Here is a 27027-nt window from a genome sequence, read left to right on the forward strand (position 1 = left end):
ACCCGTGTCCCCAAGAGCTTCCGAAGATGGGTGGCTCTGCACCGCGCATTCGTGAGCGACTGCTTCCCAAGCCTCCCAACCCCCTCCCTCCCTGGCCTGTGCTACATAGGTAGCGGGCAGTTTGCCAGGGCAGTACGTGCTATGCTACTGGTGCAGAGCGCTGTACCTGGGCAATGTACTCAATACATGGGTAACACGAGTCACACTAATGTTACACAAGTTACCTAACTGCTGGAAGAACTGGTACTGGCTCTCCATGTGCACAGCAATTTTAGTGAATACATCCCCAAAGTGTTTGCCAGGTGTCATGGTACACATACATTGTATATTACTGATTAGCATTATGTTTCACAATTTGCTCCTAATATGTTGTCACTAATCTCCAGTTACCTTTGTATTGTTAGGTTCACCCTCTCAACAGAATTATTCAAGGTGGCCATACATCTGGTGATTTTGCGACCGATAGGCCATCTGATTCAATAATTATTATCGAATGGGATAAAAATCGTTGCTGAAAAAAGCATGCCCAATTGGCTATTTCACAGATTTTGGGCCAAAATCGTTTGAATGTATCGATCAAGCATTCTGCAAAATCTCCGTCGCTAGTGTCGCACACACACCCTACATGATGTATGCCAGAAGCCACATGGGGAGCCAATGCAAGAGCTGGAGGGCTGGACACTGACGGCGGCAGCAGACCGGTGAGATATTTTAATGTATAAGCATGGGGGGGTACATGAACATTTGGGGGGACAGTGACTGAGCCGCTGACACAAGGACGATTCATGGTGAAGCTTGCAGTGTATGGGCAACCAGCAGGTCTCTCTCTTCTGATCGAGTCTGATCTGTGTCTTGGTTGGACTGCCCACACATCGCTAGATGTACAGGGACCTTTAGACTTCCTTCTTTCTACATGTATAATGCTCAAGTGGACCATATTGTATTCTTTCGACCCATCTACTGTAGATGCTCACTGTTAACACTACCAAGTTTGTGAGTTATTGCTATCTCATGACTACTTAATAGGTCCAATGGGTAACAATCTCAATGATCTGACTAGGGAGAAAGAACACCAGGCACTACACTGCATGGTTGCATTTCTTAAAAAAAAAAAAAAAATAGTGTGGGCAGCCTGCAGAATGTGCAGTATGATGCTTGGTAATGCACAAATGCCTGTTCACTGGAGCCTATTTTGGCCACAGATGTTCAGAGAGCCGGGGGAGTCTGCGGTTATCTGCACACTGCAGTTGTATTTTGCAATCTTTCAGCTTAGTAATTCTTGCTGACTGTACTGCATTAGTAGTAGTACTGGTGGCCTGCTAGGGAGTACTGGTAGTTCATTTAAATACCCATATTAGATGTGTTCTAGTAGCCAGCCTCTCAAGACTAAACTCTTCCCTTGTCCAAATGGAAAAGGTTAAGGTCGTACTGTATATCACAAACTGTGGCCTGGTCCATAGAAATGCTGGTGCATTAGGATGTTTCTGTCCTCTTTCTCCTATATAGTATATATAGATACCTCTAGGGGAACATTTTGTGGCAAGTATCATACAGTGTATACAGCAGAACTGGTCTGGTATACAATAGCATACCTCCAACCTTTTTGACATAAGAAAGAAGGATATTTTAATCCTTTAGCAGCCAATTCATTTAGAGGCTTGCAGTGCTCCAGGCCAATATATTTTAACACAGTTTTTTATTTTTTGGTTAGATTTTCTTGCTTCTAATTGGTACTGCTGCAATGTGTATTTATGGCCACTTTTCACTAGGGGCAGTGTGAGGCAATAACAGAGGACTTTTGCTTCCAGCTTCTATATTTTCAGCTAGAGATAAATATCAAAGCATTCCAAGAATTTACAGCAACGAGTTCTGCCAACTGAGGTCAAAGGCGGTGCACTTATCTGAAGTGAGATAACTCTATTGAAGCTGCTAATGGATTAAAGCAAACCCATGTGTGAGCGTATGTGTGTGTTGGGGGAGGGGGTAAGTTAAATATTTACCTCAGTAGAAGGAAGCCTCTGATTGATCCAGAGGTTTCTCTGATCCTCCTGCACCCCACCACCGATCTGCATGTGCAAGTACGGCATGCCTGTGTGGTAGCATGAAGCCACTAGTGCATGGAAGAAAAACCCATGCATGAGCGGCTCCATGCTTCTGCGCAGGCCACTCAATTTAAAGGATGGGAATAAAGTTTTAAAGTCAAATAAACATTCAGTAGAAAAATTAATATATTTCCAAACATCTGATAGTACAAATAAGGAGGACAGAGGGATTTAGTTATCAGAAATGGAGTATCCCTCCAAAAAAAAGGCACAGTTGGGAGCTATGCAATAGTATTGCTGTGAACTTGGGTCACGTTTAGGGGTAACACATTCTGTTTATCACTATGATTTTGCAGAAGAATGTGCCCATTATTCTTGGAATTATTTCTACAGTATGTTTTTCCTGCTATCCTGTTCATGATAACTTTGACATCAGTTCATGTCCGAGCTATTCATGACCCCAAATAGAAGACAGACTGCTCATTTGACATTGAACTGCAGTTGGCCTTCAGTAAAACTGACGTCAAACTGATGTTGACCTAAACTCAAAGGTCCATGTCCACTTAGAGTGGAGATTCTGTTACAGAATGGCACATGTCCCTACATTTTGTTACAGAGAAGTTCAAGGCAAACAATTTTTGCTTGTTAAAAATGTATAGGATTGTACTGGAGTTGGGGACTACAGTGTTTCCGCATATAACTGTTATAAAACAGTAAAAATGTTAGAAGTTGTTTTTAAATTAGTAAAAACATACAAAACAGTAAGAAGATTTTTCTCTGACATAGGGCCGGGGCTTTAGAGGAGGGAGCCTCTGAGCACAGAGGCGTGAGGGCGCAGAACGAACACCCCGGCGATTGCGCCTGAACCTCTCCCATGCTGTCATTCCCACAACCGCTTGGATACATGCATGATCCACAGTCCCGCTGGTGCAGAGCTTCCATCCTCCCCGCATGGTACACACTGCCTGTACTAGAGGTCTGGCTTGAACTGATGATGCGGCTGTGTATGGATATTCTGAGTGACCACATTATGAGGTCAGGACAGACCTCTAGTACGGCAGTGCACACCACATGAGGGAGCAGAAAAACATGAACTCTGCACTGATCCACCCGAGCGGCACAGGACAGCGGTATCGGGTATATCTACCTCCCGGCCAGCTGCACACTGTCGAGGTCGAGGGGGATCCTACCTAATATTAGGGGCAAATCTGGATGTCTATACTGGGGCGGGGGACCTACCTAATAGTAGGGGCACATGTGGTCTAGCTGTCTATACAGGGGAGGGGGGCTTCCTCAAACTGGAGGCACATCATCTAGCTATCTATACTGGGGAGGGCGGGGCTATCTAATACTGGGGGTAAATCTTGCTACCTCTACTGGGGAGGGCACAATTTAGGGAAAGGGCATGTCAAGTGACAACTACAAAATATGAATTACACCACCCTTAATGTCCCCAAGCCAAATACCAAAAGAGAAATTAAGGAAAATCGCTTTCACATAGAAAATGAACAACAACAAAACCTAACAGCGGTCCTAATCCTACATGTTATCCACAACTAGCCTTAAAGAGAATCTGTATTGTTAAAATCACACAAAAGTAAACATACCAGTGCGTTAGGGGACATCTCCTATTACCCTCTGTCACAATTTCGCCGCTCCCCGCCGCGTTTAAAGTGGTTAAAAACAGTTTTAAAAAGTTTGTTTATAAACAAACAAAATGGCCACCAAAACAGGAAGTAGGTTGATGTACAGTACAATACAATACAATAACATTTCTATAGCGCTTTTCTCCCATAGGACTCAAAGCGCTTAGGCTCTCTCAGATTCAGTAATTAGTAGGATGAAGTATTCACACAACAAAAGTTATATTTCTGCAAATGCCAGACTGAACAGGTGGGTTTTCAGTCTGGATTTAAACACGTCCAGGGATGGGGCTGTCCTGATCTGTTGAGGTAAGGAGTTCCAAAACGTAGGGGCAGCATGACAGAAGGCTCTGGGACCAAAAGTTTCTAAGTGGACTCTGGGTATGACTAGATTATTAGAACCTGTGGATCTGAGAATGCGGGGATTGCTACGCAGCTGTAACATATCTTTCATGTATCCAGGGCCTAGATTATTCAGGGATTTAATTGTCAGTAGGCCGATCTTGAATAGGACCCTCCATTCTATAGCAGAGGCAAACGCAGGATTTTTAAGGTGGGGATTCCTGAAAGGTCCAGAAGCACTTATGTCCCCGAGTGCTTCCGAATACAGGTGGCTCCATACTGCCCATGCACAAAAGTGCGCTGGCGTATTATGGAGCTGCCTATCTTTGGAAGTACTCAAGGACATAAGTGTTTCTGAGGGCTTCTGGAAGCAGCAAATTTGAACAGGGGACAGCGCTGGAACAACTCCCCGAGAGAGGAACGGGAGATAGACTTACTAGTTTGGACAATTCAGTGGAATATGTCACATGTCACATAGCGCAAGCAATACCCATATGATGCAGGGATATATGCATCTGCGGAAGATGGCGGCGCTATATAAATACTAAATAATAATAATTTGCCTCACCAGGATTGCACTTTTATTTAGCTTTCCTGTATGACAAGAAGACACAGCCAGCCAGCACTAGGGGAAGAGGGAAACAAAGGTGAACGAGGGAGGGCTGGTGCACACCAAGAGGGCTTCTGAGCATTTTTCAAATCAACATTGATTTGAAAAGCGCTTGGCTAATGTTACCCTATGTGGGTGTTCCCACAGCAGCGTTGTGATCTTTTCAAAATCGCAGGTATACCGCATGTAGCATTTTTTTGAGTGATTCATTCAGAAATCGCTCTGAAAATCGCACTCACTAATTGCTAGTGATTGCTATTGTGATTTTGGCGTGCATTAGCCCAGAGAGAAGAGGAGTGGAGAGAAATTGAGAATAGCCTGAGATGGAGCATTATCTGTATTGCAGTCCCACATCACACAGAGGCTACTTGCCTGTAATAGGTCTCATGTCCCTGCTGGTCTCTCACACAAGTCAGAAAGCAGCCCTCCTGGAGTCTAGGGACTGTCAAAAAATGTTCACCTTGTTTAACAAGATGCAGTCATTATAACATAGGGGAGAGACCGATTTTTGCCCACGGACCCTCCAGGCAAGCTCTGCATCATGCTGTGTATATATACCAGCTTGCCTGCCCTTTAATTGCAGTTTTATCAGCTTGCCTACTGTTTTGCATTGCCTTACAACAACAAACCTGAATACACCAGACACCAGCCCTAAATCACTGAATGAAAGGGGGCCTGTGGGGAGATTGCCCCCCAGGTGGAGTGGAGAGACTGAGATAGGCCTAGTGCACACCGGAGCGTTTCCGCTGCGGTTTGCGATCTGCTTGCGGGTGCGGATCCGCTAGGGTAATGTATTTCAATGGGCTGGTGCACACCAGAGCGGGAGGCGTTTTGCAGAAACGCATACTCCCGGGCTGCTGCAGATTTTGGATTGCGGATGCGTTTCTGCCTCAATGTTAAGTATAGGAAAACCAGTAACAGCTTTACTGTAACAAGACATGAAATCTACTATACCAAAACCGCTACACAAAACCGCAAAACGCTAGCTGAGACGCTGCAGAAAAATAAGAAAAAGCGTTTCAAAATCTGCTAGCATTTTGCGGATCTGCTAGCGGTTTTTGGTGTGCACTAGGCCATAGAGCAGATAGCATATCTGTATTGCAGTCCCACATCACACAGAGGCTACTTGCATGTACTGTGTCTCCTGTCCCTGCCAGCCAAATCCAAAAAAGCTTTATTGGCAGGACCAAATACATTTAGCATTGCCAAAGCAAAAACAAAACATTAACAACATGGTGGGGAGGATTGTGGGAATAGGGGAATGATATAGGTATACCATCCATAGGGGTGTGGAGAATGTAAGGGATGGTCAGCCTCTCACACAAGCTGCAGGCAGCCCTCCTGGAGTTTAGGGACTGTCAAAAACTTTTCAACCTGTGACATACCTTATGTAGCTGTCTACATACAGTCTTTACAATAGGGAAAGAGCTGAGTTTTTCCCACAGACCCTGCAGGCAAGCCTCTGTATATTTACCAGCTTGTCTGCTTCAGCGATTTCAGGGATTTTTTTTAAAGGTACAGGAGTCTCAGGGGGTGTTCCATACATCCAGAACCCCCATCTGGATACGCCAGTGTATAGGTAGCCAGTGAAGGGAATGCAGGACTGGCGTTATGTGGCAGTGACGGGGTTGGTTAGCAGTCTGGCAGCAGTATTCTGTATCAGCTGTAGGCGGTACAAGGCCTTTTTTGGAAGGCCAGTGTAGAGAGCATTGCAGTAGTCCAGTCGGGATGTGATGAAGGCGTGGACTAAGGTTGGCAGATCTTCTGGGGGTATGAGGTGCTTGATTTTTGCAATGTTCTTCAGGTGAAAATATGATGATTTCACCACAGCAGAGATTTGAGTTCTGAAGTTTAAATTCCCATCAATTAGAACTCCCAGGCTACGCACATGATCAGAGCTGCGTAGATCTGTGCCTCCTATTCCCAGTGGTGAAGACTGCAAGTTAAGTTGTTTTGTTATCATGCTCTGCCCTCCAATCAGAAGGACTTCAGTTTTGTCTGCATTTAGTTTCAGCCAGTTGTCATTCATCCATTGCTGTAGTTCACGTAAGCAGGCGTTTATAGTTAGAGTTGGGTCTGTCACTCCAGGCTTGAAGGAAAGATATAGTTGGGTGTCGTCTGCATAGCAGTGGTATGTCAGGCCATGTTTTTGGATTAGTTTTCCCAACGGTAGCATGTAAATTGTGAAAAGCAGGGGAGAGAGGATTGAGCCCTGGGGCACCCAATACTTAAGTGTTACAGGGGTGGACAGGAAGGGCCCCATAGACACTTTGTGGGTTCTGCCACTCAAGAAGGATTTCCTTAAGATATGTCCACACATAGAAAATACATCCATACACAAGCAGGCTGTATACAGCATTCCTTTTGAATCTCAAGAGATCATTTGTGTGTTTCTTTCCCCCTGCATCTCTCATGCACTGAAGTTTCAGGCTGCTCTTTTCTTCCTGCAAACAGCTTTGCCCTTGTCTGTAATTCCTCACTATGTGAAAGCCCAGCCAGCTCAGAGGAAGATTTATCCAGCTTGTAAAAGATAAGAGAGAAGAGAGAAGCTGCTCTAATCTAAATAGCACACAGCAGTGTGCAGAGAGGGGCCAGGAGGGGGGAGATGCATCACAGAACCACAACACTGAAGAACTTGGCAGCATTCCAGACACAGGCTGACAAGTCTGACAAGTGAGAGATTGATTTATTACAGAGACTGTGATAGTACAAAGTGCTGCAGTAAGCCAGAACACATTAGAATAGCTTTTGGAACTTGTAGGATGATGAAAAACAGGATGCAATTTTTGTTACGGAGTCTCTTTAAGTACCACTTTGAGCCACACTTATTGAGTTTGGATCTAAGTTAATAAAAAGCCCAGTCACTGCCACAGAAATCTTATGGTTACCCCTTAGCCCAGCAAACACAACACTGAACAGGAACCTGATCACTTACAAAATGGAGGATTACAAAGAAAATAAAGATGGATGGCTATGTGACTTCCACATGTACCGGTATTTACTATGAGCAGGAGAGAAAACGCTTGTGCTTTTTTCATCTGATTAGACTTAGAGAAGCCTGAGGACGGAAATAAAGCTGATCGTCCGCTGTGCACAGATAATTCATTCATTTAAATGCATTACACTGGGCCGGTACTTGGCGTCAGAGCTTTCTGGATTCATTGACAAAGTAGAAGAGGAATCAATGTAATTAGCATATACGTGAGAAGACATTCTGTGGAGAGAAGGACATCTTGTGTGGTTAGCTACCCACAGAAAAATGGCTATTGCACCTTAACGTACAGTATGTGCTCAGACCAAAGAAGAAGCAGTCACATCTACACCCAACCTTTTTCAAAGTTTTCAAAAATACACTTCAAATAGCAGAAATGTGTAAACACAAATGTACACTGGCAAAATGGTAACCTTAGTGTAGAACCAGCTGACTGTACATGTTCCAATGCAGGAAAAACACATTACATTTCCTTAAGATGACATCATTTTGCCTCCTCCCCTAATGTGCAGCTGGGATTAGGGATGATCGGAACAGGCGATTTCCGATGTCGCTGTAATTCCGCATTCCGCGGTAACGAAATTCCGTCACCGCTACATTTCAGCAGATCCCCGCGGAATTCCGCATTTCGGCAGAACCATTTCCACACTGTTAAAGGGATGTTTCCTTTTAAACAAATACCAGTTTCCTGGCAGTCCTGCTGATAACTTTGGCTTTAGTGGTGGCTGAATCACAATCCTAATTACAATTTTTTTTTTTGGGAGCACCAGGAGTTGTCGTAGGCCATGGGACCTAGAGGTGGTTTCACAGCAGTCATTATAATTTTTTGTTTGGAGCAGCAGGAGTTGTCGTAGGCCATGGGACCTAGATGTGGTTTCACGGCGGTCATTATAATGTTTTGTTTGGAGCAGCAGGAGTTGTCGTAGGCCATGGGACCTAGAGGTGGTTTCACGGCGGTCATTATAATGTTTTGTTTGGAGCAGCAGGAGTTGTCGTAGGCCATGGGACCTAGAGGTGGTTTCACGGCGGTCATTATAATGTTTTGTTTGGAGCAGCAGGAGTTGTCGTAGGCCATGGGACCTAGAGGTGGTTTCACGGCGGTCATTATAATGTTTTGTTTGGAGCAGCAGGAGTTGTCGTAGGCCATGGGACCTAGAGGTGGTTTCACGGCAGTCATTGTAATTTTTTGTTTGGAGCCATGCAATATCTCTCCAAGACAGATGCACAGGTGAGATAACAAGGCCGATTTGGTTAGCTTAACAATAACCACTTATAGTTAAAAATGACAATTCAATGGTTAATTATGACAGCTGTACTTTAACATCTTTTCTGACAAATATAACCTTCGCCCTGAGTCAGGGGCCAGGCAGACTGTCTTATCTATGGCAAAAAGCCATTTATAGCATCCCTAATGAAATCTCAAGCAGGTAACTGCTTTTGTTTTCTGAACTTCAATCCAAGTTTCATTTCCCCGAGATTGAATTTTTAATATACTGCCAAATACCTGTGTGTGGAGGAGCTTCTGAGGCCATCTGTAAGCAGTCCTAGATCTTCTTTCAGCTTCTATATAAAGACTCTCAGTGGTAGAAAATTCTGGTTTTGGAAATCTATAATTATATTACCTAAGCTCCATCAGATGTCAGGCTAACCTACATTGAACTATAGAAGGAGGATATAGGAGACCAAATGTCTTTGCGAGATCTGAGAACAATTTAATAAGGACCTGCTAAGAGCGTTTCTGCTAATACCACCACTGTTTACAGGTGGTATAAATTACTTTAGTGCAGCTAGAAACACCTTATACACTTTTTTATAGATTAGATTTAACATTTGATTATAACTTATTAAAAAAAAGCCCTCTTGGATCGACATTCAATAATTTTGTCAATCAAACACTCACTGGAAAAGGACTTTTTTGTGAGATTGAGTAGGCTGGAGCAAGGATAAAAGGGACAGCAGAGGCAGGATAGCGAGGGTCCATAAATTTGTACTGCATTTTCCAAAACTTGCAACTTTACAGCAAATATGAACTGAAAATAAACTCAAAATAATTAACTGATTGTGTGGTGGAAATATAAAACATTCCTGGTGTCTCTATTCTTATTTTAAATTTAAAGGACCATTATCGCAAAAAAAATGTAAACTTTAAATTACATGTAAACATTCAAATAAGAAGTTTTTTTTTCTTCCAGAGTAAAATGATAAAATGAGCAATAAATTACTTTTCTCCTATGTTGCTGTCACTTACAGCAGTTAGTAGAAATCTGAGAGAACTGACATGCTTTTGGCTAGCCCATCTCATCATCGGGGATTCTAAGTGTTTCATTAATTCTTTACAAATGCGCTCCCTGGAAAGGATTTATTCAAAGGTGCAGGCCGCCCCCCCATATGCACACAAGCACACTTGTCTGCACAAGTGTTGACTGAGCAGCTGCCATTCAATAAGGGCTTTTGAAAATAAAGAATACACCAAGAATACCCCACGAGGAAATGGACTAGTCCAAAACCTGTCATTTCTGTCAGATTTCAATTACCTACCGTATGTGACAGCAACATAGGAGAAAAGTAATTTACAGCACGTTTTACTATGGGGAAAATGTACTTTTTATTTATGTCTTTTCATCTATTTAACATTTTTAAATTTTTCACAATAGTGGTCCTTTAACACTTTCAGGACCGGCCGCCTAACCCCCTTAAAGGGAAGGTTCAGGGAAACCTTTAAAAAAATAAAAATCCATATCCACTTACCTGGGGCTTTCTCCAGCCCGTGGCAGGCAGGAGGTGCCCTCGCCGCCGCTCCAGAGGCTTCCGGTCGTCTTCGGTGGCCGACCCGACCTGGCCAGGCCGGCTGCCAGGTCGGGTTCTTCTGCGCTCCAAGGACGGGCTGTTCTGCGTCCCACGCAGGCGCGCTGACGTCATCGGACGTCCTCCGACGTCAGCGCGCCCGCGTGGGACGCAGAAGAGCCCGTCCTTGGGGCGCAGAAAAGCCCGACCTGGCAGCCGGCCTGGCCAGGTCGGGTCGGCCACCGAAGACGACCGGAAGCCTCTGGAGCGGCGGCGAGGGCACCTCCTGCCTGCCACGGGCTGGAGGAAGCCCCAGGTAAGTGGATATGGATTTTTATTTTTTTAAAGGTTTCCCTGAACCTTCCCTTTAAGGACCAGTCACTTTTGCATGGGAGGGGGCGCTTTTGGGGGGTCAGGCAACCGGATCCTGGTAGGGCTTGCTGGGCCAGATGTCCCCCCTGGAGCCAGATGTCCCTCCTTTCACCAGCAGCCTTCACTCACCTTCCAGGCTCCAGCGACGAACCGTTGTGGACGCCTCCGCTGTCGCCGACATCCCGCTCATTCTGACGCTAAGTCCCGGGTCGCGGCTTGATGACGTCATCAAGCCACGGCCTGGGACTAACATCACAGCGAGCAGAGATGCCAGCCAGAGCGGTGGGGAGCGCTGATCGTCGGGGGAATGGCAGGGAGGAGAGTGGATCCTCTTCTTCCCCCCCCCTGCCGCCGCAGCTCTGTAAGTGATCACTGCGATCCGCTGGCGATCATAGTGATCACATGATCAGAAGCCATACGTGATGGCTTCTGATCACTGAGGGGAGATGTCAGCTGTCATATGACAGCTTAATATCCCCTCTCGGGTGCACACGATCGCGTTGGGGAGGGGTAACAGCGGTGCCGTAGATCCTACTCCGCATCAGGCTAGAACAGCCACAAGTGTGGCGTAGAATGTAATGCAGGCGGTCCCCAAAAGGTTAAGGAGTTACATTTTTACTTCAAAGTGTGCATAGCAGCCATGACAGTGTGACATAAAATCTGGTTCATTTTGCTTCTAACAAAAATATTTAGGTTTTGAACTTCTGTTTAATGAATGGAAACGTCACACATACTCATGAAGACCCTTGTCTGATTGACTCAGGACAGGAGAGTGTAAGTAAACTTTCCCAGCCTACAATCATTTGATTATTTTGCAAATAGTTTCTTTATATAAGGTAGGTTTTAAAGATGCTCAGAGCAGAACATGCTGCTAACATGAAAGTCACTAGATGTCAATCAATTAGCCGTTTTACAATTTTTCCCGACAGTTGTCCTTTAAGTGATTTGAAAAAAGATGTTATGCCATTGAGCCTGCAGGGTACAACACTGTTCATGACAGCAATGCATCTGCAAACACACAAGTCAAATACAGACACAGATAGACACATAGATTAAATAATGTACTGTTCACTGAAGCACTAAGGCTTCAATACACACAGGAAAGGCGAGGACAAAATTGTTATTTCAGCATATTGTGATGTGTGTAACAAGGGGCACATTGCTGTCATGTAGCTCTCCTACCCATTGCGTGGAAACATGGCCACCCCCTTCCTGCCAGGTTTACACTGCTCCTCCTCTCCTAAACAAATATTTAACAGTCACAAGATACAGAGAGCCAGAAACAAATCTCCCTGGATAACTGCAGTGTAAGGAAGGTGTATACAGAAACAAGGGAATAGTGTGTTATCAATTACCATTATTCAAATCACAAGCAGGAGTGATCATTACCTCTACCAATGAAGAACTAATACAGGGGTTTAAAGATAACCCTAATTGCCCCCTCTATACCAGGGCCACCAGCGCAGTGACAACCTCTGCATTCCCTATTGCTACATCCCAACTCCTACCTTGTGTATGTATAGCTGCAGTGTTTCACTTTTTGGCAAAAGGAGGAAAAAACAACACATTAACGTGGGATCATAATTTTTTTGAACTTTTTTCATTGTATCTGTGGCATTGCTACTATGTCTTTTTCCTTATATATGTTACGGCCAGAACCCGAAGTTTGGCTAACATATGTTACGGCCAGGACCCGAAGTTTGGCCACTTCTAGTTCTGGCCAGCCACTTCGGGTTCTGGCCGGCCAATGCGCGAAGTGGCCGCTGCGCTACGGCCAATGTTAGCAATGGAATGATTCCTCTGACATTAATGTATCTTCTGGCCGCAGCGCAGCGGCCAAACGTAGAACAACTTAGTTCATTTAATGCAATTCAGCCGGCGGCAATGTAACAATTCAAGCCGCCGGCTTTTTCTCTGCATCTCTCTCTCCTCCTCTGCCTCTCTCTCTCCTTCCCCCTCCCCGCCTCTCTCGCTCTCTCCTATGGGCAGCCGGGCGGGGACACGAGTGTCCCCCCGGAGTTGTTCGTCGCGGCAGGGGAATCCTGCCGTTCTTGCAGAGCGGGTGCTGGCAGAAGCGATGTCTGCAGCCTCCCCGCTCTGCTGTCCTGGTGCGATACGCGTGTCCCCGCCGGCTGCCCATAAGAGGAGGAGAGAGAGATGCAGAGAAAAAGCCGGCGGCTTGAATTGTTACATTGCCACCGGCTGAATTGCATTAAATGAACTAAGTTGTTCTACGTTTGGCCGCTGCGCTGCGGCCAGAAGATACATTAATGTCAGAGGAATCATTCCATTTCCAACATTGGCCGCAGCGCAGCGGCCACTTCGTGCATTGGCCGGCCAGAACCCGAAGTGGCCGGCCAGAACTAGAAGTGGCCAAACTTCGGGTTCTGGCCGTAACATATACATGAATCATTTTAAAGCACAAGTGAATTTATAATGCAAATTGACCATATTCAGTGGTACCTCCAATGAATTGCTCTGTACCTGGTATTTGTTATTGTGCAGATCTCCTGGGTGAGGGTTCCTGCTCCTCTCCAACTCAATGCTACTTACAGATAAAGAAGCTTGGACACTGTGGTCTCCATGTAGTAGACAAGGGGGTGAGCCATGGGCAAGATCCTCTATAGCTGTATGTACCATAGGGTAGATGCAAAAATACAGAGAGAGAGAAGGCCCATTTGTTTAAATGCTACACAGCAGGGGAGAATGGTGGTCCGGGAAGGGAAAGGAAGGAAGTGGGGGTGAGCAACAGGACAATGGCACATCACATGTAAGGAATGGTAATGCCAATAAACAGTATACTGCTGAGATCAGGGCAGTTTAAAACTATGCTCACTCAAGCAACTATTGCTTGAGTGATCTTTTCAATCTGCAGTATACAACTTCTCTGTGATCTTTTCAATCTACAGTATACAACTTATCTGCTTTTTAATAGGAGTTAAAGGAAAATAAAAGCAGCACAAGGGGGGCCACTTCGCCATTTATTCAAGCTGTGCCTATCAGGTGTACTCCTGTCCTGAGGGCAACCATACGTTGATCCATTTCCAAATCACTTTTTTTTGTAGAAGAGTAAGTTAAGATATTATCAGGTCTGCAAAAAAAAATCAGCCAAATAACTTATACTTTGTAAAAGCGCTGCAGCGCTGCTGAACAGCTTCAAGGGGGGGGGGGGGGGGGAGGAAAAATGATTTCCTGACACCTTCATAAACATAGAGGGAAAATTACTGAAAAGGGGAAGAAAATATTTTGAGTCACTTGACACTTAGGTCCCTTATTTTCCCTCATTGTTTCCTTTACAGCCTGTCATTGTCTCAGAGAACCGACACAAGTGTATAGAACTCTGTGAAACAATCTCCGGATATGACTGTATTTCTCCTGTCATAAGTCAGTCATTTATGTTTTGGGGGTAACCTGTCAGCTGTACATTTGCGAGTGTATTTCTGTGGAATAAGGAAGCTATTTCAAGCATTTAATAAGTTAGTAACAAATAAAGATATATTATACTGGGGATTAATAACAGTGGCCTACTAGTCTGTGGAATGAATCCAAAAATAGCTTTCTCACACACATTACATTTAACTGTTTAACAACAAGAAGAGATTCTGTAGCTACAAGAAAGCTGTAAGAAAAGCCAAACACTTAGAAATTCAATAAATAACAAAATTAGGAAGTTTGGCACAGGCTGTAGTTTATTTATTGCAAAAACTGGAAATGAAACCACATGCAGGAAGGGAGAAAAAGAAAAGGTAGCAATGAATCGGGCAATTTATTTCAGAACGTTGAAGACCTGCAAGTGTCTTTCAATGCACATCTGCCTTCCACCAATATAAGCAACCAAAGAGCTCTTTCCCTGCCTGCCAGGGCTGTGGAGTCAGTACAAAAATCATCCGACTCCGACTCCTCAGTTTATGAAACCACCGACTCGACTCCAGGGACTCCTTAGTCTAATTTTTATGGATTTGGTTCAAAAATCATCCGACTGTGACTCCTCAGTTTATTGAAACCACCAACTCCGACTCCAGGTACCCAATATTCCTCCGACTCCTCAACTCTGATTCCGACTCCACAGCCCTGCTGCTTGCAACTGGATTTTGGTCCCTGCTTGTGGCTGTAGTTTTTTTTTTTATAAGTAGCCAGGATCTTTATTAGGGGTTGTGCTACTTGAGGCCCTAAATAATGAAACTCCCCTTTCCTCTATTGATACTGCAGGAGGAAAATGAGTGTGCTTTCCCTTTTCTAATTAACACAGAGTGGAGAACAGTAGGCATATCAGGAGAAATAACTGAAAACATTTCACGCTGCAGGCTTTGTATGTGACGCCAATCACATGACTGCTACCTCATTAACATTTTAGCAATCCTCGCCATGATCTAAAATGACATAGGTAATGGTTGCAAATCTTTGCTAGTCAACTTCAGAAAATTAAAAAAAAAAATCCACTCTAGGTTTGTTAGATTACACAGGTTTTCCATCCTTAGTAAATCAGGGTCAATGTGAGGACAGGCCAAACTGTACAGCACAACAATGACAGTGGACTAGTTACATTGGAACTTGCTATTGCTCAGCAGTAGTACTGTGTGTTCCCCAAAGTACTTTTAGGCCAATCCATTTGTAACATGTGTGAGCTATAATAGGCACACACAACTAGGCTCTGGGCCTTTTATGTGGTCAGCAACATTATGCATATCAACAGGGTTTAAAGTGCCAGACTAAATGGCAACATGTTGATCTGACATCTGCAGCTCTGAATGAGACTTGTCTTCTGTTACTGTGCTTGTTTTCACTTGTGAGTCGTGACCAGACTTCCTTGGTTGACTTTGACCAAACCTCGTCTTATTTACTAGTCCATGACAGAACTCTGCCTGCCTTAACCCTAGCTTTTGCTCTTGACCCTGATTGTACACAGCCTGACCCAACTTTTTGACCTAATTCCAAAACTATTCCTGATTTGCACCAGTCCTGACCTCTCTGGATAGTGCTTTTCTAATTGTAGACAAGAGTCTGAAGTCTGTTCTCTACATCTTGGTATACTCCCTGTTCTTCACATCTCAGATAGGGCAATCCCAGAGGCTGCCACCTGGTGGCAATTAGGTAGCAAAATAGCCCATTGTCCAACATAGGTAACAGTCCATTATTCCTAGCAGGATGCTTTGCTGAGAACCCATAGCCAGTTCCCTGCAAACTGGGAGAAACCGCACCTATCCCTAGTACACAGTTAACAGTAAACATGAAGAACAAAACAGCCTAAAGTGATAAATTATAGATGGAATCTGGTTGACATCACAACAAACTAACAAAATACTCCTCTATTTAATCACTAATTAAAGGGAATATGAATTGAAAATAAACTTATGATATAATGAATTGTATGTGTAGTACAGCTAAGATATAGAACATTAGTAGCAAAGATATGAGTCTCACATTTTTTCCAGTACAAGAAGAGTTAAGAAACTTACCTCATCTATGCAAAAGAGCTTCTCTGAGCTCGATGACTCATTTATTCAGAGAGGAATGCTATTTTCTGAAGCACTAATACATCAAAGAAACAGTGAAAAACAACTTCCGATAAGATTTTACTACAGGGAAGTTCAAATGGGAATTAGCTCTGCTCATAGTGTAGTTTCTAAACTACAAATATGACATGAATGATAAAATGTTATAAAAAAAAAGCTATATAACTGAAAATAGAAATATGAGACTCTTTTCTGTGCTACTAATGTTCTATTAATGATCCGTACTGCACATACAATTCATAACATCATACTTTTTTTTTCCGCTTCCGTGTTACTAAAGCAAAAAACAAAACAAAAAAAAACTGGTAATTTGAATGCATAAATTATTTATACAAAAGCTTTTAAAACCAGAATTTGTATTGCAAATCACACCCTTCACTCTCCATAATTTGTACTTTGCTAGGTCCTTGTTTGAAAAGTTAAAGGGGGTGGGAGTGGCATTGATCTTGTACATGAATTCAATGTTGCCTATGCACGGGTATTACCGGTATTACCAAGTCAATGCCTTGAAGCAGACTCTTAATCTATAAATTCCATTTTTATGTCTATTTGAAATGTGTGTAAAGATTTTTGGTTGCTTCTTTCAGTTACTTGCAGTTGTACCAGTGTCCAGAAGGTTGGGAATGCACCTATGCCCATAGTGTCAGTTAAGGCAAGAGCGGAAGTGGGTACACCATATGATAAAGACATACATAGTACACACAAAGCCCAGAGCCTTCATTGCTGTAAGCAGAAACCCAAGGGTTTAAGGGGAAGCAGCAATGAGTGGGCAAGTAAGGTACATTACTCTGCACTGACAGTTGTGGGTGGCTTTGTATACCATTGACCAGGCTTCTGTATTAACGGGGTCACTTGGGGACCACATAGGTAAAAACCAGACAAAGGCTGTAAACTTTTCACACGGTATTCCAAACTGAAATTCAACTTCTGCTAACAGTTTTAATGTAGTCTTTGATAAAATGTGAAGCGCCAGAAGCTAGTTCTTGTACTGCTTTATTAGTTTTTGTTGAGTAGAATCTCTGCTTTTCCAGTCCAGACAGGAAGTGTGGTAAGCTGCTTTACCAAGGGCATGTGAATATTGGGAAATAAGGGAGAAGTGAGGACCACTATCAGGATTATATTACTTTCCCACACTTTGCCTCACATTAATTTCTAGGGTATTAACAGGACCAAAATAAAAAAAAGTTTTGGCTGCAGCTATCCTAACAAAGCTTAAAACAGGTCTGGGGTATTTTTTATGCTTGGCTAGCCACATCTCAAAAAGCACCTAGTTAATAGTGGTCTAATTTAAACAGTCATAAATATATAATATCTTATATCTTTAAGCTACCCCTTATTCTTGGGGGAGTGGGGTCAGTGCCTGGCAAAGGGTCTGTCCCAGACAGCCAGACTTCTGTAGATGTGGGAAGAAGCTTGGCATTGTGCAAAAAGGGATATCCCAGCTTGTAGTCATCTAACTGGGGGCTCTATACATCAACATAAGGTATTTCTAATGCCGCCTCCAGTTGAATCGCTGCATATACCCGCCGCTCTTGCCAGTCACGACGCTGCCCCATCGCCACATGCTCCTCTCTCTGCCGTCTCTATGACGTCAGAGTGCTGACAGCCGGTCAGGAGCCATTTTCATTCGCTCCTGACGCTGCCTATCAATGAAAGTGTCTCCTGACCTGCTTACAGAGCTTTGCCGACTTACAGACAGTAGAGTGAGCGAATTGCCGCGGGTGCAGATCGGCGAGATCAGCTGTAACAGTGGGGACACGCGATTCAGTGCGACGTTGAATCTACGTCCAGTCAGAGCTGCGCCACCACCTGCTGAATGTAGATTCGTACTGCGTCGGTCCAGAATAAGTTAAAGGAAGCTACAATTATTTGTATACCACACCCACAATGTGCTGGGAAGAGAGATTACTGGAGTTTCTCTTTAAATATGACATGACATCATGCATGTCAGTACTTTGCAAAGTATCTCCAAATTAAACTTGCCTTACAAATTGCCAGTGAGCACTTTGCATCCACATCTTGGAGCACAGATACCAGGAAGAGATGTGCTGCTGACCAGGCATAATTTAACAGCCTCTTTACAGACGTCAGTCAGTGAACACTGCAGGGAAACATAACCTATAAAAATCACAGTAAACCACAGTAAGATGATGACCCTTAAGATTAGGCCAATGTATTCCAGTAACAGGCTGTAATTCACAGGACTGGGCCATGTGCTGCTGTTACATCACTGAAGTCATGATATCTACGCACTCATGTCCACTGATGTGTGCAAGCCTGTAATCCTCAACAAGTGACAATGCAAAACACGGATCTCAGGGACTCACTGGATAATGCCATGAGATCAGGCGTGGCCTGGAGTGTAATGTGCTTTACTGCTGATACATGCCAATGAAAGGCCAGTTAGGTAATCAGAGAGATCATGCCTTTGATTTCTAGCCACAACTTTGTTGAGCTTTGGATAAAGTGAGGAATGGTTAAAGCTTTTTTCTTCTTTGTATTGATGTCTAGGTCCCCATTAGGTACACCTCCTCTCAGTGGCTGGGTCACTGCTGGCAGGAAATGTAAAGGATGTGTTTATTAAAAATGCACAGTGGAGTTTTGGACCCTTTTCTGACACTGGGCTGACCTACTGGCGAGTTCTTAAATTAGGCGATCGGAGCATCGCCTAATCCAATTAAAGTTAATACCCGCCCCGGGCGGTAAAGAACTTGTATGGGCGATATTATCGCGAAGCGTGTTCTTTACACTCTATCTTATAAGCAGGGATGCTCTCACGAGCAATCACGAGTGTGTAAACACTCAGATTTGCGATTCAAATGAGCATTAATTAGCTCAGGTGTGCGGCGGGGACATAAGGGGTTAGTTACCCATAATTCCGCATCCTCTCTGAGCTCCAAATAGCTTGCACGAGTCCTATTGAACGCGTTGCAAGCCTCACTGCGGGAACTTCCTCCTTCAAGCCGCAAGGAGGAAGTGAGTGGTGATGAGGCTTGCAACGCGTCCAATAGGAAAGCTGTTTGGAGTGCAGAGAGGATGCCGAATTATGGGTAACTAACCCGTTATGTCCCCGCCGCACACCTGAGCTAATTAATGCTCATTTAAATCATGAATTTGAGCGTTTGCTTATAAGTGCTTCCCATCAGACATCTGACTTAGCTTAGACCTGCAATGAGCAGCAATGTGTGGCGGCCCGACAGAGAGCTCTGGAGGTCTCCTTATTAAGGTGGCAGCAGATGTTCAGTGGGTGTGCGCATCTATGGGGAGCGAGGGAGCAGAAGAACAGCACCACAGCGCAAAACCTCGCTCCCTATCGCCCAGGACATAAGAGTATCGCTCAGGCTTTCGCCTGAGTAATGCTCCCAAGCGATCAGCCATCAGCCAACAGTAATGCCGGTAATCCTCATACGATGGCAAGGTGATAAAAGCTCACATCTGCAAGCTACTTATCGCCTTGAATAGGATATGGCCCACAGCATGAAATTTTGACTAGTACAAAGGCTACATCTCAGCGCTGCATAATATGTTAGAGCTTTATAAATATAATAAATAAAATAAATCTCATAAACCAACACTTTCGCAGAAGAGGAAAGAGCATTCGAATGCCATAATTAGGATCTTTATTGTCTCCTCCAGATGATGGTAGAAGCACATTCCACCACTACTGGCAGCATCAGACCTGCTGCTTTCTTCCTCAGACACCACACACATTGCATCATGTGATGCACCAACACACTTATCTGCAGCTGTTAGGGAGCTGGAGGTTACTCTGGTTCTTTGGAGGCCCTCAGGATGCCATGGTATCCTCATCAGTACGAGACAAGCTGTTCTCTGGCTAATGGCATATTTTCCTCTGTAAAAGTGTTAGTTTATATGTTTTGAACTACATGGACAGTTTCCAAGATTCTTCTACCTTTGCTTCCCTCCCAGTGCATAAGGAATGCAAGTGAAAATAGCAAAAAAACCAGATTTAAAAATCAAATTTGTTGCCCCATAGAAACAATTCAAAGTACAGGAGTCGGAGTCGACTAAACAAACGAGGTGGAGTAACAATTCTCTTATCTCAGCACAGTTCAGAAAACCTCTGTATAGGGGTGTACTTTTGTTCTTTCCAACTTACAAATGAATTCTATTTTTTTCTGTAAGCACAAAGGACTTACCACCACAGGCACAGCACACCAGAGACATAAAGGGCTCGATTCACAAAGCGGTGCTAACCCAGTTAGAGACTTTAGGCGTGATAACCATTGCACCACGCTAGTGAAAAGCCAGTTTAGGCGTGATAAGTTTAGGCGTGATAAGTTTAGATCGCGCGCAAAGTCCCGCACGCAAAGCAGCGCCATTAAACTCTATGCGAAGTGCACCAGACTTTGCTAGCGCAAAACTTTTGATCAGCTGTGCACTGCGGTGCTAACCCATTTGGTGCTATAGTTATCACGCCTAAACTTATCACGCCTAAACTTATCACACCTAAACTTATCACGCCTAAACTGAGTTTAGGCGTGATATAGGGCTTTTCACCAGCGTGCTAACTGTTAGCACCTCTTTGTGAATCAAGCCCAAAAAGGTTAAACAAGCAATAACAAAGGACAACAGTGCATCCCTGTGACCATCTTTTTCTAGTGAAACTGTAGTCAACATTTCCTTTCCACTCTAAGAAATGTGCCACACCCTGATAATCTATACAAGTGTTCTCAGCCATGATGGACAGTTGGAGCTGTCTCTGCCGAGAATCTAGCATGTGTTTGGTGGTCCTGATGTGTCGCCACAAGATCCGGAGTGCTGTACCATTTTGGCCAAGCGCATTGTTCCCCTCCTTCATCTCTCTTCTGCCTCCCATAGCAACAAAACATGTCACAAGACTAGCCTAACAACATCTCTTTATAGCACTCATCCCCAGACTCTCTTACGACGCAACAATAACTGCGTGTGTATGACTCTTTTGCTGTTGCCAAAGTGAACAGTATAGATTCTTTGAATAGACATTCCATTGCGTTCAATCTTATCAACTGAACAGATCTGAATTGCTAAAGAGCCTGCTTTTCCACCAATAACAATTACAAATGAATTCATTTCCTTACTATTCAACAGCAGGAATTGGTATAAGGAATGAGAAGAGAGCAAAGAAGACACTAATACGGCAAAATAAGGGTATATCCAGGATGTAGCCAAAACAATTTTTAATTATAACAAGATACTGGAGTTCATTAAGGCCCATACACACATTGGATTTCCGCGAACGACGGGTCGTTTGAACGTCCCGTCGTTTGCCCGCTAAATCGGGTGTGTGTACAGACTGTCGTTCGCTTGATAAAGGTGAGTTTGAGCGTTCCGCCCGGCGGATCGCTCAAACTCACCCTTATCATGTGAACGACAGTCTGTACACACGCCCGATTTAGCGGGGCGAACGACGGAACGTTCAAACGACCCGTCGTTTGCGGAAATCTGACGTGTGTATGGGCCTTAAGCAGCACGGAAAGCAATACTATCCTATGTTTATGAATGGAGATCCACAAACATGAGAGGATTATCTGATTGACATCTTTCATGTTCCTTCATTTGACAGTCATAGTACGGTAAGATAATAGCAATCTTTATCAGCAGGTCAGCAGCCCTGTATATATGTTTGACATTATTATGCTAAGCTCCGCTCTCCAAATACCTGGCACAGTGCCCCCTCAAAACCATTGCCTATGATTTTGGGGGTCGATGTTCCAGGTATTTGGGGAGGGGGCTTTGTCATAATAATGTATTATGGAGGAACTCTTCCAGTTTTTTTGGGGGGGCTCTGTGCCTGTTATTAGGGGAGGGTTTTTTTCCTAATTATTAATAATATGGGGGGACTCTGTTTATATAAAACATACTCTTTTTACTACATATTGTTTTCAGAGCCATTTATGTTGGTATGCATCAGTGTTCTCCCCAGAATTTTTTCCAGCCGGGTGGCATGAAAAAGTAGCTGGGTGGGGTGAGATGAGAGACTGCAGGGCCGGTGTTTCTGTGTGCAATTCTGCTTACAGCAGAGAAGGAGGTGTGCCGATGACAGCCGGGTGCTCACCAAAACTAGCCAGGTGAAGCACCCGGCTAAAAGAGCCTGGGGAGAACACTGTGCATCTTATGCTTTTTTTTTGTTTTCCTACTATTTACGTAACTTTTCAAAAACGGACTGGTCATCTTTGTCTTATATCTATTCCTGGTATACCAAAATGTTTATTTCCAATGTGTAAATAATTCTAGCACTATATCTTAAAAGCAACTTGGCTAAACCATGAATCAGATTCAGGAGTACAGATATCAAAGATTACCCATAATGGCCTCAATTCACTAAGCAGTTTAGACTAGTCTACTGATAGTTTTTAGTCTACTTTATAGTTTGGTCAGTTGCATCAAAGGGGAATTCACTATTACCGAATCTTTAAGACCTGTTTTTAGACCTGGTATAAAACATTTGGTAATTAGGTGGGTAAAGCAGGGGAAATGATCAAAAGATGCAATTCACAAATGAGTGGCTATGACTGACATCCTTCTCCACTGATGAGCTCTCCTCTGGATACAATTAGACTCCTGCATAATTAATTCAAAAGGTTCCATCCTCACGTCTAAAATACCTCACAGAATTACTTTACTGATAGAAATCAGCTGGTCTAATCTCTGTCAGAAAAAGTGGACGTAGTTACTCCTTGTTTGCCTTTATGAATTGTATCTTTTGATCATTTCCCCTGCTTTACCGACCTAATTACCGAATATTTTAGACCAGGTCTAAAAACAGGTCTAAAACATTACACCAAACCATCAGTAGACTAAAAACCATCTGTAGACTAATCTAAACTGCTTAGTGAATTGAGGCCAATGCTGTCATGGGTGTCATAATGTGTCCCTCATTTCACCAATTCACAAAGTATTTTTATCATTTGCTTGATTGTGGATGGTCTGTCTTTTTCTATACATGTGAAATATCTATATTGCAAAACCACACTAATGTATAGTCTATGAGGTTCTCCTTCATCTTTAGCCATATTTTTTTCTTTGTATTCACACTATGTATGTGTATTCCACTCCAAAAACCTATTAAAGAAAAACTGTAACTTTAAAAACCTCCCCTGGGGGGTACTCACCTTGGGTGGGGGAAGCCTCTGGATCCTATTGAGGCTTCCCCCGTCCTCCTCAGTCCCACGGCGGCGGCGATGAAGCTCCCCGGACAGCAGGGATGTAAATATTTACCTTCCCCGCTTCAGCGCAGGATCGTCTCTCTGCCTCGGAGATAGGTGGAAATAGCTGATCGCTGTCGGGTCACTTTACTGCGCAGGAGCAAGTCTCCTGCACAGTAGAGCGGTCCCGACATAGTTCCCGCAAGAGCGCCCCCGCTGGAGCCAGGAAAGGTAAATAAATCAGCGCTTATCGAGGAAGGATTCCGGGACACTTCAGGGGAGCCAGCGCTGGACTGCCTGCAGCTACAGGGGTGGGGGAAGCCTCACTGTGACCCTGAGGCTTCCCCCTTCCGAGGTGAGTACTCATTGGGACCCTGAGGCTTCCCCCTTCCGAGGTGAGTACTCTTTGGGACCCTGAGGCTTCCCCCTTCCGAGGTGAGTACTCACTGGGACCCTGAGGCTTCCCCCTCCCGAGGTGAGTACTCATTGGGACCATGAGGCTTCCACCTCCCGAGGTGAGTACTCATTGGGACCATGAGGCTTCCACCTCCCGAGGTGAGTACTCATTGGGACCCTGAGGCTTCCCCTCCCGAGGTGAGTACTCATTGGGACCCTGAGGCTTCCCCTCCCGAGGTGAGTACTCATTGGGACCATGAGGCTTCCACCTCCCGAGGTGAGTAGTCATTGGGACCCTGAGGCTTCCCCTCCCGAAGTGAGTACTCATTGGGACCCTGAGGCTTCCCACTCCCGAGGTGAGTACTCATTGGGACCCTGAGGCTTCCCCCTCCCGAGGTGAGTACTCATTGGGACCATGAGGCTTCCACCTCCAGAGGTGAGTACTCATTGGGACCCTGAGGCTTCCCCTCCCGAGGTGAGTACTCGTTGGGACCCTGAGGATTCCCCCTCCCGAGGTGAGTACTCATTGGGACCCTGAGGCTTCCCCTCCCGAGGTGAGTACTCATTGGGACCCTGAGGCTTCCCCCTTCCGAGGTGAGTACTCATTGGGACCCTGAGGCTTCCACCTCCTGAGGTAGGTACCCCCCAGGGGAACTTTTTTCGATACACAGTCTCATTAAGATAAATGTTATATTTCTGGTAGAATTATCTTTTTAATTGCCTGCCTTGAAAATATTTCTTTTTCAGAAGTGGGGTTTTGGTTGCTACTGAGTGTGGGGCTCTTTTCCACTGCACACACCTTGATTATACTTGTGCCCTTTTTCCACTAATGTAATTATATTTTTCACCAAATGCAAACATAGTGCATGCAATTTTTTTCCTGCACTTACGAGTATGCAAAGTCAATCGAAGCAAAAAAAAAAAAAAACAATTGCATGCCAAACACAAGTGTTATGCTGGGAATACATGTTACGTTTTTCGCGCTCGATTCTCTGCGCAATCTAAGTTATTCGATTTTCTGCTCAATTCTCTTATCTTTTACTCATTTTTATCCATTTTCCATTCACATCTATGAGAAATCGAGCGGAACAGAATTGAGCGGAAAATCAAACATGTCGGAATTTTATCATCGAAGGCATCTATCGGAACGATTCTTCGCATTATTCCCAGCATTAGGCATATTGTGAGGGCTGGTGCTGGGTATTGGGCGGAGGTAAGGGGTAATATCATCTGAGCATTCCTTGCTGCTTCCCCCAGCTCACAATTCTTCAGGGGACCTCCACAGAATCCCCTCTTCTCCCAGTGAATCTGTAAGAGTGGTGTGTGCATGCTGCAAATATGTCATCGTACATGGTATGTTCCAAGGCTTCAAACATTGTGGGCACTTCTGCTCACAGCTAGGGGACCAGTCATAGCAGCTTCATGTGGACTGGAGGGGGTGAGCCAGGTGGACTGTCAGAAGGAGGGGCTTGAGAAAAGCTCTTTAGTTTGGCTACTTCCATGGCACTGGCACCCAGGCGTTGTGTGTGTGTGTGGGGGGGGGGGGGGGGGGGAACAGAGCTTAGTTGAAAAGCTATTAGGTAAGCATGCTGTGCTCCCCCAGGTTTCATGTGTTTCACCTATAGACTATGTGATTAATTCCTAATAAAGGCAAGTTAACAAAATGGTATAAATACTTCCTGAGACATAGGGTTAGTGTTATGTATGGTTTAGGGTCAATAATTACAACAGATTATGGGGGGAGTAGTTTTCGCTTTATTACTGTTCGTTTTGGCAGACAGTCGCCAGTAGACCCTGGCAGCTAGAAACTAAAATCAGCATGGACTAAGCTGTCAAATTCACACATATAGGTTATGATGACCTGGATTAACACCTTAAAAATGAAAAAATAAATACTATCCCCCACACAGATGAAGGTAACACAAATACAATATGAAGCCTATTTAAAGGAAAAATCCACAGATTACAGCTCTGTCTGGGAATCGCATAACATCAAGAAGTTTATACCAGGCACACACAACTCATAACTACACATGGAGGAAGGAAAATGTCTGCGGACACTTCAGCACTACTCACTGCTCCTTCCAGAGACAAGGAACCAAGCTCTGGCTGCCCTGTGCAACAAGAAAACTTCACCAGTATCAGGGGTGGGGGTTGTTGCCAATCCTGAGGCTTTGCAGTTCCTTCTATCCCCATTACTATCACTCAGAAAAGTGTTCGACTATGGCACCCTATCTCATACAGGAGCAGTGTTATCAATAGGCTGACGTCAAATACATGGCAACGTCCCTACAATAAGATGCTATAGTGAATGGTAACAGCTACAGAAATCCCTGAATGCTGCCTTACCTTTTCCTCCACTGACATCTCTGAAGCACGGCACTGGCGAATAGGAAAAAAGCAAACCAATACGGTTATGCTGTTGCTGAGGATTTCTGAGGTGTCACGGGGAAGATAGGCTTTTGCTCTGTCATTGGTCTTCCTAGAGATAGGACTGGGACACGGCAGAGAGAAATGATCTGCTGGGCCAGATCTTATAATGCCATCACGGCAGCATTAGCTGATTGTCAGGGGGAGGAACATAAGGAAATCCTCTCTTGGAGTAGCCAAAAAAAAAAGCGTGAGCTGGCCAGTCTCAGGACATGAGGCTCACTATAACTACAAGGGACTTGGATTGGGCTGACAATAGCCAGACAGGGAACACAGAAGAGCTGTAGCCACAGGGCTTTTCATTCTTTTGTCATGTAGCTAGAAAAATAAAGGATCACAGCTAGACTGGGTTGCTCTCAGCTGTCCCCGGTGAGAGAGCAGGGTGCAGAACACAAGCCTGGCACACAGATGTCACAAGAAGAGAACTGGGAGGCAAGTCAAATAGGTTTTAGAAAGGGACGTTCATCTGACTACCAACACCCCCTCTCATTGTCAATGCAAATCTGCAACATAGCAGAAGTGTGTGACAGATGGAGGCTGCAAGTCACAGCTAATGTGATAGCAGAGACATTTATTTACACTAGTAGCCACACTTAAAGGACAAGTTACAATGTAAAGGTACCAAATCAACCCTTGACTGCTCTCAGATCAATGCTGCAAATATCATTTATTATGTATTTCATTCCCTAAACAAATCTGAGCTCTCTTCTCAGCTGTGTCTTGTTTACAAACACTTCCCATCAATGTATACCAGC

The 27027-nt window shown here is 44.4% G+C and overlaps 1 protein-coding gene across 8 annotated transcripts in view; it reads right to left on the reverse strand.

Annotated features, from left to right (window-relative positions):
* Window positions 1–27027, reverse strand: part of MIB2 (MIB E3 ubiquitin protein ligase 2) — a 196018-nt gene that overhangs the window by 98388 nt on the left and 70603 nt on the right. Inside the window, exon 1 of one of the 8 annotated variants that reach the window (XM_068240571.1) lies at window positions 26192–26359. The exons of the other annotated variants lie outside the window; for them this stretch is intronic. The gene's annotated coding sequence lies outside the window, so the exon portion shown is untranslated. Of the gene's footprint in view, window positions 1–26191; window positions 26360–27027 lie in introns of those variants that run through there. 8 annotated transcript variants of the gene reach the window in all.

This window comes from Hyperolius riggenbachi, chromosome 6 (assembly GCF_040937935.1).
Source record: "Hyperolius riggenbachi isolate aHypRig1 chromosome 6, aHypRig1.pri, whole genome shotgun sequence".
Lineage (NCBI taxonomy): Eukaryota > Metazoa > Chordata > Amphibia > Anura > Hyperoliidae > Hyperolius > Hyperolius riggenbachi.